Source organism: Sus scrofa, chromosome 6, assembly GCF_054392235.1.
Source record: "Sus scrofa isolate SSC_HxYL_T2T_F1_AM1 chromosome 6, Sscrofa_HxYL_maternal_Yorkshire_Landrace_v2.0, whole genome shotgun sequence".
Taxonomy (NCBI): Eukaryota; Metazoa; Chordata; class Mammalia; order Artiodactyla; family Suidae; genus Sus; species Sus scrofa.
In genome coordinates, this window is record NC_139388.1 from 121,045,862 (window position 1) to 121,053,547 (window position 7,686).

General features: G+C 39.2%; 1 protein-coding gene across 4 annotated transcripts in view; it reads right to left on the bottom strand.

Annotated features, from left to right (window-relative positions):
* The window catches only part of KLHL14 (kelch like family member 14), a 102,339-nt gene that overhangs the window by 40,326 nt on the left and 54,327 nt on the right, over positions 1 to 7,686 (bottom strand). The gene's annotated exons all lie outside the window — the stretch shown is intronic.

Below are 7,686 nucleotides of genomic sequence, written 5' to 3' on the forward strand. Positions count from 1 at the left end.
GGACCATCCACACTTATGTCGAAAGTCAAGCCCTCCATTCCTGTCCCATTGCCTCTCAACTTTTCAGGGATATATTTTTTCCAAGCAATTTTATCAAGTCTTGTGTCTAATTTTTTCCCTCTTTATCAAATCTCTCCTATCAGCAGAGAAACATGCTGCTATCTTGCCACCTTAAAAAAAAAAATCTTGTGAGTTCCCATCATGGAGCAGTGGAAATGAATCTGACTAGGAACCATGAGGTTGTGGGTTCGATCCCTGGCCTTGCTCAGTGGGTTAAGGATCCAGTGTGGCCGTGAGCTGTGGTGTAGGTCACAGATGTGGCTCAGATCTGGCATTGCTGTGGCTCTGACTTGTGCTGGCAGCTGTAGCTCCGATTTGACCCCTAGCCTGGTAACCTCCATATGCAATGGGTGTGGCCCTAAAACACACGCACACACACACACGCACACAAAGAAAAAAAAATTCTTGGATCCATATCCTTGTCTTCCTCCTACCCCATTTCTCTGTTTTCCTTTATATAAATAATTCTTGGAAGAGTTTTCTTTACTCAAGGTTTCCAATTTTCCTCCTTCTGTTGTCACCAAAACCCTTTCAGCTAGGCTTTCAGCTTCATCATTTCACTGAAACAGCTGTTACTAACGTTCATGTTGCTTGGCCCAATGTCATTTCCTAGCACTCAGCTCCTATCTGCAGCATGTAGCACAGATCACTCTCTCCTTTACCTGTGCCCTTCCAGGAGACCTTCTCGCTGGATCCCCCTTGTCCCTAAGTGGCTGTCCTCTAGTTTGACTCTTGGCTGGTTGCTTCTTATCAACTCAGTCTGTAAATGTCATGCCGCAAGAGCTTGGCTTTTAAATCTCTTCTTACCTCCATCCACCTCCATCCATGTAACCTGCCAGTCACATGACTTTAACAACTTCAGTACAGTTCTCCTTGGCTACCATATGGGCTCTCCAACTTAACATGCCTCCAAACAAGCCCCTGGCTTTCCCCTCCAAACATTTTTACCTTAGTCACTGTCAATGCTATCCTACTACCTGCTCAGGACAAAAACCTTAGGGGCATTCTTGACTCCTTTCTGTTTCTTATATTATGCTTGATAAAAATAAGTCATTCATTTCTTATGGGATAAAATAAATCCTTGCAGACTTTTCCTTTGTCTATTCACAAATACATAAAAATAGGTTATGACATATATGCTTTTCTAATCTGCCCTTTTCACCTGTAAATGTATAGCATTTTCATTTTCAAAAAAATATAGATTTTCATGGGTAGTTTTTAATAGTGGCATGCTATTTTTTTTTTTTTTGGTATGGATAAACTAAAACTTAACCATTCAATTAATTACTCTTATAAATGACACTTATGTGAATATCTTTGAACATACGAATGATTGTTTCCTTAGAACAAATCTTAGAAGTGAGACTACTGAAGTCAGGACCACTGTATTTCTTAAAAATCTTTTATGTAATGTACATATAATTGTATAAAAATAAATAAATGCATTTTCCGGATTCCTAGATGAGTGTGACATACTAACATATAATTGATGAACATTACATAAACAAACTATTGATAATTTAGTAATGTTCTTTTACTAATTACATTTGAATTGCAGTTGTGAATCCAGTATACGTAGAAGACATTATATATTTGATTTATAGAAAATGTGCTTTGTGACTGTGGATTCAAGGTTCTTATGATTGCTTCATGGCTCCCTAACAATTCACAAACTGGCAACCACAGATTTGGTTGATGGTGATTTAGAGAAGCAATTCACTTGGCATATGATCATAAATGGAACCTCTTTCCTTTTCCATCCAAGTTGCTGACTTCTTGACATAACAAAGTGTTACAGTAGTAATATTAATTCTGGTACTAAGCAGACAAGTAAAAAGGTCTCATTAAAGCAGAGTAATTATAGCTACGTAGTCAGAATAAAGTAGGATTTTAACTGTGGGCTATTTAAATTAACTTCCTAGATGGAATTTTTTTTAACATGCTGTGAGGGCTTCCCTCTGGAATTCATGGCAACCACTTCAGTGTTCCTCTGGAACAACGTGGAAGAAGTCTGATTGCCATGGCAGCACTCTGCTCAACTCCTTTCTTGCACGGCTGCAATTTTGAACTAAGCCACTAGATGGTGTACACTGTTCTTTGCTTGCCCCCCAGAGGAGGCAAGAACTATGCTCAGATATGGGGCTCTAAGAAAGGGCAACAAAACAGAGAAAACTACAACAGTTAAGACCGGATTTGGGGAATCTCTTTAAGACCCTGGTGTCCCCCCCCCCTTTTTTTCCCCTGATCAGACCATGCTGAGTTAGCGAATAATAACAATGTTATTTTCTTTATTTGGTTTTTCCCAAGTGATTCCAAATATCTGAGCTGGCCAAAACCTATCTCTGATTCGCTAGGTATTCATGGTAACCTACTTTTGAACTTCATACTTCAGTGCTCAAGGCAATATAGTTTATTTTCTCTTTTAGAAACTCATATGGACCAATACTTAGCAGAGACGACCTATGCTGATATTGTTAGACAGATTTTTAAAATAGACCAGATTTTCCAATAACCTAAAAGATCTTCAGGTAAGTCCTATGGTGTTTATGTGGCAGAAATGTAATACGCTAGAGTTTACTACTGTCCTTTTGTTTATAAGCAACTTTACTCGATGCATCAACATAAACTTGCATTTCTACTGATGGCATACACATGGTTGGGAAAATGATTTGCCTTCCTTTGTTTTTTAGGCAATAATTTCACATAACAGTCAAACATTTTTAAATGGTTCAGTTGCTTTAAGTCAAGAAGCAAACATTATAGAGATGTTGAAAGAACATCCTCCTTACCTCAAATTTTTCTCTCAGGTTTTCACAAATATACAGGCTTTTAACTATGGGTGATTTTTTTTTAGTAGCATCAATATATCTTTTATTCTCTATTGAAATCACCTTTAATTCAGAAAATTGCTTTCAGATAAGAAGGAAACATTTTAGTGAAGAAGTTGAAAGACTAAAAAAGCCCTCTTCCTTACCTTAAAGCACTCTTACAAACAACACCTACCTTTAAACTATGGACCATCCTTTTTGGATGAAGTAATTTTAACCTGTCTTCTAATCTATCTTGTTACATTCACCTGGGTCTTCTATGAATCATGGCTCCTCACCTCACATCGCAGTTAACTTTCTGAATCCTTGACAAAGATGACTGTAGCAAATCAATATGATCATCCTTTGCGAGGAAATAGCATTCAAACCAGCTGGGGTCTCTGCATTGACAAAAACTGCTCCAAGATGTTTTTCATCACACAATAATGGGATGAAAAAAAAATGTCTGTAGGTGGACCTTCAGTTGGAAAATCTAAAAAGTCAGTGAAATTATGAAAAGCCTTCATGGTGCTTCTGAAAACAGACACTAATTTTATGTTCTCATTTTTGGACTTACATTCACCTGACATTTAGAAGAGACTAAACTTATTATGAACTGAGAAATGTATTATTAACTGAGAAACCAGAATTCTTGGGCTCTAATGATAAATGATGACTCTTTAAAAAATATATTCGACTCATGATTATTCAATGACCAGTGGTCTGGTTCATATATTATTCCAGTATTATTGTTTCTTCTGTGACCACCTTTCAGCCTGCTCTTTGGTTATTTAATTCTTTAGAGAAGAGGTAAAGCCAAAGGACAGTGGTAAATGCAAATAAGTTGATCATGTATCAGCTATGAAAGAACTGTGATGTTTTTGGTGTGTGTATTTGTAGGGAGGGCATAGGATGATAGGGCTGACATTTTATAAACTGTGAGGTTTTCAGTTTGCTTGAATTCTAACCATTTTATCTCTTTATTTGTATAACTGATATTTAGAAACTGTTTTTTTTTTCACATCAGGTTTTGTATCTAATTTATATTTAATGTTTTCCAAAGATTGCTTTTGTAGATACAAACCTTTTACATTATGACTCCTAAAAGTTTAGGTTTAATATCTTATTATTTTACATACCCCACTGTCCTCATCTGTCAGTCTAGGCTGGGCTTATAAGAGCGAGGCTGAAGTGAGACTGAAGTGCCTCCCTCTCCAAACTGATCTTCCTAATTAATGATAGTCAAGGTGTTAGACCATTAGCTCCAAAGCCCTTATTGCAACATGTTGTGTAAATGGGTTACAGTAAATGAAGTGAACCCACTGATTATTTTAGTGCTATTTTAGTGTACCAAATGCCCACTTTTAGTACACAAAAAATTGCTATCAGTTCCCCTCGTTGTTCTGTTACAGGCAGGCTTAAGGAAAGAATAATTGTTACAATTGCAGTTTGATGATAGATTTAAGTTAATCAATTGAATTAGAAAGAAAACATGTGGGAGTTCCCATCGCGGCTTAGTGGTTAACAAATCCAACTAGGAACCATGAGGTTGCAGGTTCGATCCCTGGCCTTGCTCAGTGGGTTAAGGATCTGGTGTTGCTGTGAGCTGTGGTGTAGGTCGCAGACGTGGCTCGGATCTGGTGTTGCTGTGGCTCTGGCATAGGCCAGCGGCTACAGCTCTGATTGGACCCCTGGCCTGGGAACCTCCATATGCCGCAGGAGCAGCACTAGAAAAGGCAAAAAGACAAAAAAAAAAAAAAAAAAAAAAAAAAGAAAAGAAAACATGTGGCAGGGAGAAGGACAAAGGGAAGAGATTCCTCATGGTTACTTGAAATTTAGGTTATATAATTCACACTTTCTCTTGGGAGCCCAATGATGAATTGAAGAATTAGCCCATGATTCAGACGAAACACTTTAGACAAAAACAAAGGGCTACTATAAGACTCCCAGCTGTTCTTCCTTGACCTACTCCTAAAAAGTTGGTATGCAGTCCTTCCATCATTTTTGTACTCAACAAATATGTATTTATTGAACCCCACTCTGTGCCAGGCACCGGACATACATAATCCTATTTTGTTAGGGTTGAGTTATTAGTTCTCTTTCTACTCCATCTCTTCTTCCTTCCGAATCTCAGTTTGCTTACACGCTGACTTCAGATTTTGTGTCCCTAGGGAGTTCCCGTCGTGGCGCAGTGGTTAACGAATCCGACTAGGAACCATGAGGTTGCGGGTTCAATCCCTGCCCTTGCTCAGTGGGTTAACGATCCGGCGTTGCCGTGAGCTGTGGTGTAGGTTGCAGACGCGGCTCGGATCCTGCGTTGCTGTGGCTCTGGCGTAGGCCGGCGGCTACAGCTCCGATTAGACCCCTAGCCTGGGAACCTCCATATGCCGAGGAAGCGGCCCAAGGGAATAGCAAAAAAGACAAAAAAAAAACAAAAAAAAAAAAACAAAAAAAAAAAAAAACAAAAAGATTTTGTGTCCCTAGCCTTTTCTCCCATCATGTAGACCAGCATTTTCCACCTTTTGAGATCACTTCCCTGAAATTCTCCCAGTCTCTCCTTCCTTCATTGATACATTCACCAGATATGCATTAAACACCTCCCACAGGCACAAAGCTGAGTATGATGGATCTAGACACCACAACTCTATGTCTAAGACTAAACTTCTTCCATCCTTCTCTAAACTTGAATCTCCTTCTAGGTTTCCTTCTTTGAGCAAAGGCATCAGCTCAATGTAGCCAATCATGCCAGACAGCCTCTTATCGCCTACTGCCCAGCCTTACCAAATGAAGCCTAACTCTCTTTGTGAAATGAGTTTTAATTTTGCCATTCCTTCATCATTTTCATAGCCATTGATGTAAATCAGGCCCTTATTATCCCCTGCCCAGGTTATACAATAAATAGTTACCCTGTCTCCAGTCTCTCCTTTTCCCATTCACCCAAATTAGCTTTTAAAACACAGATTTAATCACATTATTTCCCTGCTCAAAGATTTTTGGTGACTCCCCACTGACTATGGAATAAGATTTAATTGTTTTTCACCTGACCCTTTACACCGGCTCTCAACCCACTCTTCAGCAGTTGCCAACTCTTCGCAATTTCCTAGATTTAACATGCAGTGTCACACACCCTGCTTTTGTTTATGTTGTTCTTTCTCTGCGCGGAATAAAAAGAACTCATCGTTTGTATGTCACTTTCCAGTTTATAAGGGATTTTCCCCATGCACCTTCCGAAAAGTAGGCAGAGATCACTTCCCAGAATTTAAAATCAAGAGAGCCAGGGTTCTTTAACATGTGCATGATTTACTGAGGGTCTTAGGATTAGCAAGAGAGTAGAATTGCTGGGAGGAGAGTCATCTGTTATTAGCTGATGCCAAACTTTTCCAAAGTGGCTTGTACCTATGATACTCTCACCAGCATGGGACAGTAGCCCTGCTGCCCTCACATCCTCAACACTTGCTACCAGCCAAATTTTAACCTTTTATCTTTCTGAATGGTGTGAAATCGTATCTCACTGTGGTTTAGTTTGCATTTCTCATTAGTAATGAGGCTGAGCAGTTGGCAAAGTTATTGCTGAAACAAAGACTAAAAAGGAGACAACCAGATGAAGATCTAGGGGAAGAGAGATTCAGGGGGCGAGAAGGATGAACAGCAGGTGCCAAGGTCCTGTGGTGGGGCCAGGGCTGGGGTGTGGAGGAATAAAATGGGGTGGGAATCATAGAGCAGGAGAAGGGTAGAGAGTGGCTCAAGACAAGACCAGCCGAGGACGAGGACGGATCAGCGGGGTGGAGGGCTGTGAAGTCTTTGGCTTTTACTCTAAGGGAGATAAGAACCTGGGAGGTTTTGAGCACAGGGTCACACCCTTACTCCCTCCCTCTGGCTGCAGGTGGGAAAATCATGATTGGAACTAAGTAGATGTAGAAGGGGATAAAAAATAATAAAAAAAGATTAGCAAGAGAGTCCATATACTCAACATCAGCCCATATACTAAACATGTGGGTACTGGCACCAAAAAACAGACTAGATTGAGGTGTAGCATTTTTAGTTAATAAAATGAATTTGAGGAGTTCCCGTCGTGGCTCAGCAGAAATGAATCTGACAAGCATCCATGAGGATGCAGTTCTATCCCTGGCCTTGCTCGGTGGGTTAAGGATCTGGCATTGCCGTGAGCTGTGGTGTAGGTCACAGACATGGCTCAGATCCCACATTGCTCTGGCTGTGGCGTAGGCCAGCGGCTGCAGCTCCGATTTGACCCCTAGCCTGTGAACCTCCATATGCCATGGGTGCAGCCCTAAAAAGCAAAATATATATATATATATATATATATATATATATATATATATATATATATATAAATAAAATAAAAAATAAAAATAAAATGAATTTTTTTTATATAATGATTTTTTTTTTCATTATAGTTGGTTTACAGTGGTCTGTCGATTTTCTACTGTACAGCATGGTGACCCAGTTACACATACATGTATACATTCTAATAAAATGAATTTGAGACACAGGTTTCCCTCAGTATGTGATGTCTGTATAGAGCTGCTTCTACACAGAAGGCCAGTTCTTAAGTTCCATATATCTTTGGATTTATTACATTTCTCAGAGTTTAAAAAATAATTTCAGCATTTTTCAGTCACCATGGCAAACTCCATCCTATTTTTAATCTTTGTATACCTTTGCAGTGATATAAATATACTCACAATATTGGTCCAGTCTAGCCTCCAGGAACATTTTGTAAAAATAGCACCTGATAGTTTCATCATAATGTGTAATATCCTGTGCTATAATTTGATGGAAACACACTATTTCAACAGAT